Source organism: Callospermophilus lateralis, chromosome 1 (assembly GCF_048772815.1).
Source record: "Callospermophilus lateralis isolate mCalLat2 chromosome 1, mCalLat2.hap1, whole genome shotgun sequence".
Lineage (NCBI taxonomy): Eukaryota > Metazoa > Chordata > Mammalia > Rodentia > Sciuridae > Callospermophilus > Callospermophilus lateralis.
In genome coordinates, this window is record NC_135305.1 from 58989622 (window position 1) to 59005008 (window position 15387).

The following is a 15387-nucleotide window of genomic DNA, read 5'->3' on the forward strand; positions in this document are numbered from 1 at the left end:
TAGCTATTATACTCTCACAAAAAGAACTCCTTGAACATTGAATGAAAATTCATTTGTCCTTCTTGCCTTTTTCTCACTCTCCGTGGGGCCATTTTCACTCTAGTGAGCTTTCAGAAGGTGTACAGTTATACCCACTGAGCCGGAATAGGAGAATATGGATGATTAAATGGCAGCCGTATGTTGTTCCTGTACTAAATACAGAATTAGCCATTGGCCTCCACCTAATGATTCTATAATCTAATTAGACAGATTGATAACACCCATAAGGGAAAAGATAAGAATGCATTTCACCACAGTAAATTAAAAAGGATAAAGCAGACTGTAAGAATATTTAAGCATGTAAAATCACCAAAAAAATAAAAAATAAACTAATAATGAAGCATTTTGCAGTTTTCAAGATTTTTTTTTATAGTTACTTTCTTGTTTATGCTACATTATGATACCTGAGGTTTACAGGGCAGGAATATCAAATACATACTTGAATCTTAAACATCAACAGAGTACAATGTAAATTCTCATTATTGAGCTATAAGTAACCTAATTCTGTAATTAATTTTTCTCATAAAACCTGAGGACTTCATTTCTTACTTCAGTACATCACCCATGTGAGCCAAAGACATCCATACCATTTCCCTTCAATAAAGGCAATATATTTGGATTGGTATAAAATGTTGAAGATGTTTCTACATTTTATATAGTCCTCAGAAAACATTAACTCTCTTGGGATCACTTCTTAAGATACTCTACATTCCTTCTTCTGCCACATGCTTAAAAGTAAACGAGGGTTTCAAAGTGCTTTTCTGAGGAGATGGTTTGGCATTAGCAGTCATTGAGACCTGTCCTGGATTCCTACTTTATTACACCTTAGTCCAACACCTTAGTCTAACTAGGTCTATTTTAGATCGTCTATCAACGATCATGTGAAGTCTTCTTACAATTCTTAAGTTTTGTGCTTAGTTTGCGTATCTTAAGGATATGTTTTTAAAAAATTACTTAATGGATCTTGTACTGAACAGCTTTGGAAACCCTTAAATTAGCACTTTGGAACAACAAAATATACCCACAAAAGAAATGTGAAATGATTTCTTAATGTATTTTCTGTTTTTCCTCCCCTGAAATCAATGATGGTTAGGTACAAAAAACCTGTGGTAGATAGCAAGGAAAAAAGCAAAAAACAAACAAACACCTATGCTACTATGAGATTTCCACACATTCTATGTATGAACCTTGTATTTTTATTTCTACCTAACTGGAGATATACAGTTGTGGAGGTGGAGAGGAGTCAGGCAGGTAGAGAAGGAGCACCTCGATATCATGCCTAAGAGATGAGATACTAAGTCATATGTTCAACCTTTGACCATAGCAGGGCTACCTGAGAGATGAGTATTCAGGCTCTGACTACACCTCTAGTTCTGGAGAGTCTACTAGTCTCCCGGAAGGTAGAATAAGTGGTCAAGAAGGGTTTTCACACTCAGCCTGACCACATGCTGGTGGTGTGGTCTTGAGCTAGTTTCCTAATTTTTCTGAATCTCAGTTTTTCTTTTTTTTACTTGTAAAGCAGATATAATTAGATCTACCCCTCAGGGTTATTGTAGAGATTAAATCAGGTACTACATAATAAAAGGGTTTGGCACAGTTCCCTCAAACCCTCAATGAATGAGTATTATTGTTAGTTAGACAACCTATCCATCGTAGGGTAGTTCTCTCATTAAGCTATTTTTTATAATGACTCAAAACTATCTCCTTACAGGTTTTGCTCATTTGTGGTTGTTCTCCCTGCTGAAAAGCCTAAGAAGAATTGATGGAAAACCTGACTTCTCTTCTTCCCCTTGGCAGCTATTCAGTGTCTGAAGCACTTTGCATTCTTTATGTTGTAGACTTTGGCATATCTTCTTTCTCTGTTCTTCTCTCATCCCACTGAGTTATTAACAGGACAGACTTTGCTGGCAATATAAAAATAAATGCTATTGCTATCATTTCTTTATGAAAAGGAATCAAAAAGGGAATCATAAAACACTCACCAAGGAAAATATAACTATGGAATTGAAAACTGATTTATATTTGATGAGTTTGATGAGCTGAATCTTCCAAACATAAACCTCTGTAAGCCTCGTTCACACGCTCCCTTAGACTTAAATGCCTAATACATTCTTAATCTCCCATCAGTTCTCTGTTGGAACCACACTTCTGGGAAATCTTCCCTGGCCTCTCCCCAGCACCCCTCCTCTTCTGAAGACTCATTTCTCTGTCCCTCGGCAGTCTACACACACCTCGTTTAGCATGTACCTCCAGGTGCTATTTAAAATTGTTCATATGACTCTGTCACTTTTACCAGACTGTACATTCCTTTATGGTAGATACTGTCTTATTCACCCATGGGTCCCCAGGACTTGAAAGGACACCTAAGTCTTGCTGAGTATTCAGTAAGCATGCAGCCTGTTCACTGAGCAGTCTCTACCAAGGGAGAAGGAGGCTGTGTGCAAAACCAAAAATAGTTTCTTTCTCCATCAACTACTTTCATTCCCTGGTCTTGTTCCTTGAATGGTATCTTGGGAAGAGTCTTAATTTCCATGCCACTTTTGGCTATAATGTGTCCAGTCTCATTCACCTTTCAACTTCCAACTTCCGTCTCTGAGTCACTGCCCCTTTCCTCCTGCACTGATCAAGGTCTGGTTCTTCTACTGGGTCAGGTGGAAAGAGGAAGATGTCTTTTTTATTTAACAGGTTGCAAGTATATTCTGTGGTTTGCCTTGGTTGTGGCTGCTTCTCTGGTAAATAGTGACTGGCTATCGAAGTGGCAGGTATCCAGTGGCTGGTTCTCCTGTGGATGGCTCTGTGCATTCATCTTCAGGCCACTGTAATTTTTAGCTTGTTTGAACTCTTCTGCCTCTGTCAACTCTTGCCATATTGGGCACTGCCTGCCTGTCATGGCTGGTTTTCCTTGCCAGAAGGCAGCTCTTTTGAGAAGTATACGGAAGACCGCTATCCTAAGTCAGGCTCTGTTCCCCATGGTGGCTTCCACCATAGAACACTCACACAGTTTCATCATGCCAAATCCTGAGCTGCAGTGGCTTCTTTGTTGAGTATTATCTCTATCCTGTCATCTCTGTGGAATTCACTTCTTTCCTAATCTGATTGACCAAGAAGGCAAGTTCACTGCCTGAAGACTTGTTCAATTTGGAAACCAAACCCTCATCTCCTTTTCTTGCAGGCAAGACCAATTTCATTGAGTGGTTTTTTTTTTTTTTTTTTTTTTGAGCCTTCCCACTCACTTGGATTGAGATGAGAGGTAAGAAACACCCTGCCCTTTCTTATGTGTGTCAACACAAACACTGCATCCCATGTCAGAAAAACTACCCTGAAGATTCTTATGTCCCCTCTCTATCTTCTATGTGCTTAGTCTTGGGTGGGAGTGGAGGGGTTGATGGTGGTGAGGCAGTGCCTGAGGGAGTTTGTGGACTTTAGAGTCAATTCTGTGAAAAGTACAACTCAGTAGCATATTATGAGGTTGGCTGAACAACTGAATGAGCGAATGGATTTGTCTATTTTGAACAGTTACTAGATGGGAATACTGGTGCTATACTGTGAGACATTCGGTGGATTGTGAAGCAGAACAAGATTAGTCAGTGACAGAACTCAATGCAAGCCCTGGACTACTGATGCAGGGCTCAGAGCCCTCGCTTGCCATCTTTGTATAACCTCTGTCTCAGCAAGGGATATATTCCTAACACTGATTAATAATGCTGCCTCACACATCAACAAGAGATCAGGAGAATTACCATGAAAAATCAGTTTAATATTTTTTAAAATTTGCAACTATGAATAGGGAGGGAAATGTCATTTCCGCCAGAGGCACAGCATCTTGTTCTGCTCTTATGTAAACTCACTGTCAGGCAATCCCAGAAACGCTTCCACTTGCTTCTGGGCAAAATGTCTCCTTTTCATAGAAAAATGTCACCTTTTCTCCAAAAAAATGGCAGGTGGTGATTTTTTTTTCCCCAAGGAAAAATGACCTTTGCATTTTGTTAAAAACAACTCTCAAGGACTCAAGCCTTGATGAAAAAGACTGAAAACAATTCCATATCTGCTACTTTATATTTGAGGTTCTACTGTGTAAATTCCGAGATTACAACTCTTACCAGTGGCGTATCCTGTAGGCAAATGTCAGTGACCAAAAATCCTGGCATCTTGTTTTCCAGGAGTGCTCACTGTATGCAGGGTGGATGTTTGTATTTCTGTTGCTGCTCTTCCCAGCTCCAACTCACACAGGAGTTTAACCTCATCACTTTAACCCTTGAAAGACTTTATGTTCTAATCCAGCATCACAATCTACAAATCGATGAGAGACTTCTGAAAAATGCCAATGTTGGCTTATCATCACACTTAAAGGTATGTTAAGTGTTTCATATTAAATTTAGAGATGAGGAAATTGAAGTCATTTTTTTTTCATGCCAAGTATGTCCTTCTCTCATGAGGACACAGGAGAAATATATCTAGTATCCTTTTTCCCCCCTCCCTCTAGTCAGATGAGAAAACAGGAAAGGCAAACAACAGAGGAGAAACAATGATGTGGGGACTCAACACTCTAGAACAAGGACAGAGGATGTGAAGGTGATGACATGGGTAAAGACAGTTCTAGGCTATCAACCTTGGCTTCAAAAAGCCAAGTTCTCACTTGAGTCAATATCACATATACATGGTGGATTTTTTTTTTTTCTGGCAAGAGTTCTCACCAGTAAGAAATGCAGAATCTACCTCACAGAGTCTGATTTTCTAACAAAGTGGCGAATTAGATGATGACACTTAAGATTTACCGTGTGTGCTCTTGTCAGTTCATGCAAATCCTCAGCTGGAGCATGTGAGCGGCACATTAATTACATTGGATACAGGAATAATGTTTCTGCAGCTGCAGCAGTTTGGATATTTGCAGACTCCAGCCTACTCCATCTCTAATTTCCCTGGCAGCTTGCAAAAACCAGCAGAATTACACTTATAAACAAAGGTCTGCATGGTAATTTATCTCCTATTGACTTCAGTGAAGTCTCCTCATTTAGAATGCCGAGATTTATAATTATGAACTAAGATCTAAGACTTTGCTGAAAAAATGAAAGATATTTCTTTCCTCTCCTCACTCACACTGCACGTATCTATGGATGATGACACATATGTGTGCCTATCTATACAATCACACTATTCATTGGGTACTCCCATCCCATTGTGAACATCTGTAGCAGAATGTGCCAACATCCTCTACAGTTATTTAACTCAGGAAATATTATTTCTCTTAACAGAAACCTTTACTTTACCTCATGTATTTTCTAGCTATCTGACTCTCCTTCTACTTTTTATTTGTTATGATTCAAGATTAACTTCTTTTGGGAGTGGGTTATCATTTTAAAAATGAAAGACTGTAATGAATAAATGAAAATTAGGTTTTAAGTTCTCTACAATGTATCTAGCAAAAAGGAATTAGAATCCTTTGATATACTGAATGATTCTCAACCCAATTGTCATAGTACATGCACACAAAGGAGTTAGAATGTCCCTATTTCAGCTGCCAACAGGATAAAGGTTGCCAACACACTAAACCACAGTTTAAAAATTTCTCTGATGCCTCCTTTAAATTTCAAATAATTTAAAGAAGCAAGGGTTGTCTTTAAATGTTTAATGCTGAGACATTTCATTTCCAGAATTCAGAGGGTGAACTTCCTAAGATGTTCATAGATCCTTTCACATATCACTCATAGAATTCTATAGTTTTCTTCAATTTTTTGGAAGGCAGTCTTATAGACGTTAATGGTGGCTATCATTTTCGAGAGATTCCATCTGCTAAACCTTTCTAATAAGTAATTTATATGCCATAAGACTAAGAAAAGTCTTAAAAAAGAAGTGTTAACTAATATTTTAAGGGGAACATAAACAATAATCTGTGACTCTTAATTAAATCTTATGCCTCTGTTGTAATCTATGTTAGAAAATCATTACTACACATATTTATTAATTTGTTCAATCAACAAATCGAACATTTTCCACATATCTGGTAACCATCTGAGCCTTGGGGATTTTTAGTGATCAAGTCAAATGGTGGTCTCTTCCTCATGGAGCTTGTTCTCCAGAGAAAGGGGGCAGTGGCAAACAAGCTATAGTCTAGCTAAGGAGGGGCAGATACAAATGAGTGACTTCTAAAATATCAGGTTGTGGCCTAGTGAACCCAAGGCTCGGTTCTATTAGTTAAGAAAATGAGAATAGCAGGACCTGAATGAAATTGATACTGTTTAGAAGAATGCATATGGCAATCTAGACAATAGAATCTGCAAGATCTTTGTATTTGTGTCATTTTGGTTTATTTATAAGTAAGTGAATCGGTGATTTTGGATACAGATTTAAAAAATTGAAGTGAACTGGGCATGGTGGCACACACTTGTAATCCCTGCAATTTAGAAAGTTGAGACAGGAGGATTGCAAGTCCGAACACAGCCTTAGCAACCTAGTTAGGTCTTAAGCAATTTAGCAAGACTCTGTCTCAAAAAAAAAAAAAAAAAAAAATGGCTGGGGATGTGGCTCAGTGACAAGCACACTTTGGGTTTAATCTCTGGTATTCTCCCCTCAAAATAAAGAAAAAAATGAGAAAAGTTCTTAAATGCATTGAAGTATAAAGATAATGTTAACCCCATAATCTCCAAACCATTTCCATTAAATTTAAATAACAAGCTTTCAGATTTTTAAAATACCAATTTTATAGCTAGTAAGAATACTTTAAACTAATATCCCTGGTGTGATAATTTCTAGCATCATTTTGAGCTTGGTCTTAGGCTGAGTCAAGGTCCTACCTACTTCCTGTTTCAGCTGCTGTTGAAACTGAACTGTAAATCAATGAAAAGCTTTTGTGTAAAAATAATGATGATAAAAGTCCATTTAAGTGAATTGTCTTCGTATTTAATAGCTTAAAAAATGATCATGAACATTATTTCTTAATCATACATCCTATCCCCACTGATACCAACATTAGGGGAAAAAAGTTTTAAAGTAATAGACTTCACTGTAACTGTGCTAAAATGGTAATAACATTTTTATCCTGATACAGAGAGGAGAACCAGAATATGACTTGCATAGTTGTCCCTTTTCAAGTGACCTTTTATCCAAAATGTGATTTTAAATGAAGAGGGAATAAAGAACACAGTATAGGGGAAAAAATAACAGAAAATAGAAATAAGCAGAAAACAGGAATCATTATAGCATTTGGATCACAAGGGTCTTGTTTTAAAGCTAAATGAGTTATTGATGAAGCGTAAAATGATTTAAGAATTGGTACAACAAAACAGTTTTTAAAATTCTCTCAAGTGGTTTGTTCTGTAGCTAAAAATCAAGCACTTTGTCAACTGCGACCTCTGTATCATTTATATGCCTTCCTAAAAGGTGGACAGTGGATAGAAAGTGTTCAGTGTGATTCTCGCCCTCAATATGAAATGTCCAGTTATTGATCTAAAAGAAACATCACTTCGGTGGAGATACTAAGTATTTGAACAAAATGAAGTGGGGTTTTGAAGGTTAGGAATGCTTGGAAAGAATCAAGAGTAAATATATTGACAGGTTAAACAAGCACTGTTTATTTCTTCTCCACTGGAGATATTAGTATAGTTCAGCTGGATGGAAATTCAATTCTATTTTCTTGCTTTTATAGACACTGGTTTTGTATCATCTAACATTCATAAACGTATAAAGAGGCAAAAAAAGAATATTATTATATCAGAGCATTTGTTTTTTAAAAAAAGTTATCTAATATAGATCTGAATTTGACTCTTTTGCAAGATTAATTTTTTAAAAAATTGAATTGTTACAACCACCTCCTTTACTTTTATTGGAAAGATAAAGTTAAAGACCTGGTGATTTCACTGCTCATAATCTCTGGATATGGAATTTTGATTCACTGCTGTTTATCATTAGCTCTACAGAAAACTGGAAGGGAAAATGTTATCAATATTTCTTTGCCAGCAACATTGTGAGGGCAGAGAGAAGCCCAGGAGAGTGAGAGGTAATTTTCTCAGGGAAATTTAAATAAACATAAAAAAAAAAAAAAATCAGAAACCAAGACAGTATAGGAAGATACTATAGTAGATAAAAGATCACTAAAATTTTATTTATTTATTTATTTTTTTGGTCATTTTCCCGTCAATGAGTAAAGCTTGGTTTCCCTCCTATTGAATGTGAGCTTTTTTTCTGAACAATAAAAGGAGGTGGAAGTCATTCTGTGGGGCTCCAGGCAAGGCCTAAGAGGCCTGACACCTCTCCCTCTTTTAGACCCTCAGCTACCACATAGAAATACCAAACCACCCAGATGTTGAGACTGTGCAAAGAGATGCCTGGCCAGATCTGAAGTGTCACAACCACCCCCGCTGAAGCAGCAACATGGGAATAAAGCTATCTGCACGCCCCAGTCCCTGGAGGGCTTCCACATGACTACAGCTGCATGAGTCCTGCAGGGAGCCTCCTAGAAGAGTGTGACCCAGCTGATCCCATGTGAGACTGCAGAATCATAAGCAAATGACTGATTGTTCCTTAAAATCACTGAAATTTGGCCTGATTTGCTATGCCGCCCTAAAAAGATTAGTAGGTGCTTCAAAAGAGTAGAAAATTTGACATTTCTCTATTAGTTCATTTGCTTCTTGCAATTGATAAAAGATACCTGAGTGGTTTCCAGGACCTAGATGTGAGCACTTGGTCATATGAGGGGGTAGGCAGTGGTAAAAATAACTGGCTGATTGACTCAGATCTTTGTCAGGTTGGCCAGTTGGTAAGAGAGCAGTGATGGGAAGAGACTGCAGCAGTGTCTGCTCAAAATTGAAATGGGAGCCTGCGATGGATATTAGTCGATAAGGAGGTGGTGGGAAGACAATGAAAACCTTTTCAAATAACTTTTTTGGCTTTCTCATATTGTTTTTCTAGAGAATGTTCAATTAACTACCATGGAATTTTATTAACTTGCTAAGGAGCTAAGAACAACTGCTGGTGGCACTGGGTCGGAGGCAGACCTAAAGAACACAGGGGTGAGGAGGAGTGGGAAATCTTTAGATGACCATTAACCAGAAAAATCAGTATTGAATGGGTAGTGCTAAGAAAAGGGGCCGGAACTGCTCTGCCGAGAGCAGGGTGTATAGCACCAATGGCCTCTACTTAGTCCTCACTGTTCTCCAGGAGCAAAGGGTAACTAAGATTCCTGATAACACAGTCATGAAACAAGTATCCCTAAACAGTGTTCAAGAGTGAAAATTGCTCATACTTTAATGTCCTAAACTGATTTCTAGAAGTCCGTTTATATGGCTGATATGAAAGATAAATGTAAGGATGAGTTTTTGTTTTATTTTTCCTGTTGGGTAGATGATCACAGACTATCCCAAAACTTGGTGCCAGGAAAAATTCATAAACATCCCTTTAACGCAGTTCTGAGTAGAAGCTATGTTGAGAGAGGGTGAGGGTAGGATGGAGACATTTGCTAAACTGGAGAGTAGATGGGAAAAGAACTTTCTAGCTACCACTACACACAATGGTTTTCATACCCTACTGGGCATATACTGCAGATCCTAAGACTTCTACTTCAAGACAAAGACTGAATAAACATAGCTATCCTGTTTAACAAAGACTCTAAAATGAATAACCTGTAATAGTGAAGGGAACCAGAGAGAAGCTATTATCTAAGAGGGGCTGTTAAAGACAAGACAGTCAGAACAATCAAAGAATACGGAATGTCAATCAAGGCATGATAGATGTTGTATTAGGCTTTAAAAGGTATATTCTGGAACAAGGGTTGCTAAAACTGCTGCTGACAATGATTATAAATAAAGTTTTATTGGAACAGCCATATAGGAGAATAAATGAATATACCTTTTTGTTCACGTATGTCTAGGGCTCCTTTCATGAGAGTGGAGTTAAGTTGTTGTGACAGAAGCCCCTGGCCTAAAAAGTCTAAAATATTTACTGTATGACCCTTTATAGAAAGAATTTGCTGATTCTTATTCTAGTACTTTCTTGGATGGGACAGTAACAAGGACAAGACCGACTCTCAGTTGCTCCTCAAAACCCCAGAAAGGATAGAGATCAGGAAGCATCTGATATGAGCCTACAGAAGCTCTGCTCTGCCACACACCCACTTGCAGAACTCCCCTCCAAATACTGTAAATCAGAGAATAAGGGTGTCCCAAAGAGCAAACTAAAAGCCCCAGAGAACAAGTTAGACATTCACATTCTGTTCCTGCCTCATAATCCTAAGTAAAAGTGACCATCTTCAAAGTCTGCTATAAATGCAGGATTTCCAAGTAACTTTTTAGTGTTTCACTTTTAAATATGGACAACAAAGGATACAAGACATGAGGACAGTGCCCTAGTGCCATGAGGACACAGGATAGGATGTGGCTATAGAGAGCAGTGGGAGAGACATAAGCCAAATTCCCAAGTGTCAGCTGTACAACCAGCCCACATGGAGACCCTCTACAACATTCAATATGATGGTACTTTTGGAAGAAAAACAGGGTCATTTTAAGAAAGGCATAGCAGTAAAACAATTAAAAAAGACAACATGAAAGTCAAATGGTGTTTAAGGGAAGCTATGTATTTATGGTACATTACTGGGCACAAGGAACAAATGTACAAAGTCATAATAATGCAAAAACTATATAAACTTTATCAAATTAGGTGCAAAAGTCTTATTGAGAGGATGTGGGTGGGTAGATAGGGTATATAGAAACTAAAGCTCTATTTTTTCTAAAAAGAAATAAATACAGGTCATCTCTAAATTGTTAAGACAACAGTATGTAAGAGCACTAATTAGAAGAGTGAAGGTAGCCACCAAAAGAAACATCCACTAGAGCACAAACTGGGATATGGGCCTGGAGGGTGGGAAGGGGCAGGGCAGGGCAGGCAATATTTTATGTAGCACAAATATTTTGATGCTATTTATTTTTAACCACGTGTGTGCCTAGCTTTGACAATTTTTAAAAGTATATAAGTGCCCATTCCCAAGCACCAGTCCCTGTTATTTGGAACCTGCAGGTCTAGGGGCATAGGAATTTGCATTTTTAAAAACCTCCCAATTGGTTCTGACAAAGTTGGACTTGGACCCTGACATTTACAAAGACATTGAAGTAGCAATTAGCACAAGAGCAGCAACAGAGATCTGCTCAAATGAAGAAATGCCAGAGGCTGAAGAATGCCACCATGTTTAACTTTAAGAATGCTTGCTGTGATCTTATTAATAAAACGGGTAAATATTTTTAAAGGGCAAATAAAAACTAACGGATTGTGAGTGACTTTGCAATTCCACCCCCTTCTCTGGGAGAACGTCATGGATAGGTCAGCTTTCCTCTCTACATGTGTTGACAACCACAAACCTTGATTCAGAACTTAGCCTGGGGTAAAACAGGAAACATCATGTAGCAAGGAATGCTTTTCAGCTGAAGGATGTTATATAAATATCTTTTAGATTCTGGCTTCTATGCAAGTCAAGTTAAATCAAACTTGATTTTTAAAATACTTTAAAGAATGTTAACAGGTCTCTGGTGTCTGATCACTTGAATGTGTAGAATACTTAAAAATCAGAAGTTAGATGGTTTCTGGGCTTCATGTTAATTTCATCTGAGCAACCTTCTTCTGGAATATTGTAGTACCAGTGGGAATCAGCTCAATTAGTTGTCAAAAAGCAGCCAGAAGCATACTGCCCTTCTTTCTCCTGTCCTCTACTCTTTCCCAAGCGTCAGGGCTGACTAAGAAAGAGAAAATTCCCTAGCCCTTCTTCTTTCTCCTGTGCAGGACTCTAGGTGAACTTTTCAGCACAGGAGATTTTTTTCTTTGTGTCCCAACAAACTATTGACATCTAAATTAAAGACCTCCTAAAGCTAGGAAAGTTAACTGAAATATTTTTATGCATGTTTCAATGTCAAATGAAACTGCTCAGATTTTAAATATCAATGATTCAATGATTTATCTTTTTACCTATCTATAGTGTCTCTTATTTTGGTAATTCTTGAAGTTTATTTTTTATATGAAGTGTCTACAAAAAAGAAACATGATTTTGTCCTTGACATATATTTTCTTTTAAATTTCATCTCCAAACTGGAAAGCAGATTTGTTTTTTGCTCCAATGCTGACTACCTCAACTAAGTACCAAAAAATAGACTGTTAGAAAAGAGGATGTCAAGTTAAGTACCCCTGAGTTCAATCCCTAGTACCAAAAAAAATAAAAGAGGACTTCCGATTTCAGCCCATTCAATTTTCACTTCTTCATTTATAAAGAGCATCCATCCATCTAAGTACTCATTGAGCACCTGCTGTTTGCCAAGTGCTATTTTCTTTCTAGAGATACATGTAAACAAAAACAGCAGTCATACAGTAAAGCTTTATGCCTAATTCCTCATTGAAAATGTATGATAATGGCTTTGGATATAGGTATATGTGCATTTATATTTTTATTTGAGGCTATAACAATTTATCATTTTTTTCTTTTTTTGCCATATGATTTATCTTTAGTTTTTATTTATTTTATTTTTTTTAGTCATACATGACAGCAGAATATATTTTCACATATAATACATACATGGAATGTACATACATCAATCATATTGTCTATTCTATTCTGCTGCCCTCCCAATTTATCATTTTTTATTATTGTTGCAAGTCTAAATAGTTAACCTTTACCCCTTGTGGTTATTATTTGACGAGCTACATTACCATAAAGACATGTTGAAGATGACTCATTAATATGCACTGTGATGGCATATAAACCTTTTCCTAGGTCTTCCCGCCACTGTGCTTCTGCACATGCTGTCACCTCTTTGAACAGCCTTCTTCACTTGTCTACCCAGCAAATGTCTATTCATCATGCAGAACTGTCAGACATCATCTTCTCTATGAGGATTTCCCTAAGCATCTCCCCACAAAGCCGTCCTTCCTTTTCTCTGTTCTATTTTTGTCCTTAAGTACTTATTTTTATTGTTGCATTGATATAAATATTCATTAAGAGATCACTTATTATTTCTACACTGTAAACTTCTTGAAGACAGAAACAGTTGTCTCTCTGGTTTTGCATCCCTATTAATTAACAGAACGTCTGGCTTATACAGACAGTCACTAAATATTTGCTGAACTGCAGAGCCATTCTCTCTATTATAACTTGTGGAATGTCACAGAAATGTGTTGACATTTGCTTTTAAATAACCTCCCTATTCGAAGTAAAAGTTAAACATTTTGCAATATTTAGGAAGAATTACATTTTGTTTTATCAATTCTTGTCCAATGAGGGAATTGCCATCACTATAAAAGCCTCACACAATTGTAGAGTAAGCAACACACTTTTCTTTTTAAAACTTTCTGATGCTTGCTCCCTGACTCCTGACTTTGTGCCAACAGAATGACACTATAGACCCATTACGTGTCACAATTTCCTGCTCATGTGTCTGATAGTCTCCCCACCCCACCAGATGTAAACTCCTTGAGAGCCAGGTCCATGTCACTTTTGTCTTTGCAGGCATGTGCACTGCAATGACTATGAAAGGGAGCTGCTTGGCAAGCATTTGTTAAATGCATCTGCAGAAGACCAAAGAGGAGAGAGTGCATAGACTTAAATCCTGGGTTCTTCTCTTTCCATTAGAAACTGCTTTGTGATTTTTTTTTTTCCTCAGTGAAGAAAACAGGTGAAATTCTAAGTAAATCTTTGACTTCATTGTTGAATAAAGCTAAGTTAGATGGTGTGGGTGTGGCAAACTAGTAAAATGAGTTAGAAAGGAAAAAGATTTGCTGTGAAAATATTTCTATTTTATTTTGTCTTTGAAGTTTACACTGAAAGAAACCCTTCTAGTTTTGAAAAATGAAATACTGGGTTCTATCAGAGAAAAATAATTAGGTTCTTTACTATGAAAAGAAATGGATTTGTCAGATATTTTGCTGAAGTTCAAAAGCCCTGGGGATCCTTTCCCTTCTGCTAAAGTAGTATTAATCCCAGACTTTACTTTTATCTAATTGTAGGCAATAAATTTTTTTAATTAAATTATTTGATGTTTTTGAGTTTTTTTTTTTTTGGCAGAGAGACAGTGTGGATAAAATATCACCATATGAATTGGGGAATTGACACTTTCTAACTCACTCTTACAGAAAATTATGTGTATGTGATTTTTACAATAGTAGTTGTTTTTGAAAGGTGAGTTAGTTTTGAAACTTCATCTCAACTTTGAAGGAGATGAATCATCTCCTTAAATATACATTACTCATAAGCAGCAATGTCGAATACATTCACAAGGGCATCTTGAAAAAAGTTATTTATGGAGAAACTAATAAATGATAAGATAGCATTGATAATTTTTAAAATAAAAAGTGTCAGATGAAGACCTCAATTTTATATTTCTCCATACACAAACCTCTTTGAAGCTCACAGAGGAACGACTGATAAAGGTCACAATAAAGTCATCTATACACCCAAAGCGAATCTCTAACTTTTATATGTAATAGGAGCCACATACTTTAGAAAGATGATATCAAAAATTAAATCAACATTGTGGAAAATGCAAAAATGGTGATGGATTATATATCTTTGGAGATATAATTACTGTATAATATTCTAAGGCTTACAAAGTTACACTATAAAACTCTTGAACATTTTAAATGCACAAGATCAAATTTAATTTCTTCATTTTTTTCTAGATAAAGAAATTAATATTTATAAGTTATGGAACTCATTCAAGGTCATGGGCCAGGTAGGAGAATTTAAAATCAGACTGTGAAATCAGACTTAGTTCATTACTTTTTCCTCTACTCTGTGCACTTTTCTATACTTTACATTTTTCTTTCCTTAACAATTTGCTTCTATATTTCCATGTGAAATTAATTTCAGTTATAATTTAGAGATAGATAGACATCTAAGTAATTGTATATGAAAATTAATTTGTAAGAACTAGGAAAAAACCCCACATATTAGAAAATTGTATGGGTACCTGTAAAGACTAATGCCATTTAAATTTTTTCCCTATGAGATGGGCATGCATATTTAAATATCTAACCTGGGCAATTTAGCACAAGAATATTACAAGATTAATATAGATTTAAAAGTATGGGTGGCTGAACTTAAGTTAGAAAAGTGTGAAATGTTAATCATATCCCAAAGAAGGAGTTCTGGAGATGAATTAGGAAAGTGTCAATCTCAAGAGTCCATTGAATCCAACAAACAGAAGTGGCAGTGTGAAAAATAAGACAAAAATGATATTCAAAGTTGTTTCCAAAATACTTCCGCTTGATAATATTAAGTTTAGGAGAAAGAAAACTTGGGGTTTTCCTAAAGGAGAACTTTTGAATTAAACACACAAAAGTAGCACCATATAATTGCCTCCAGAAAAAAATGATATTGCAGAA

General features: G+C 36.6%; 1 protein-coding gene across 2 annotated transcripts in view; it reads right to left on the reverse strand.

Annotated features, from left to right (window-relative positions):
- Nucleotides 1-15387, reverse strand: part of Magi2 (membrane associated guanylate kinase, WW and PDZ domain containing 2) — a 1283222-nt gene that overhangs the window by 264980 nt on the left and 1002855 nt on the right. The gene's annotated exons all lie outside the window — the stretch shown is intronic.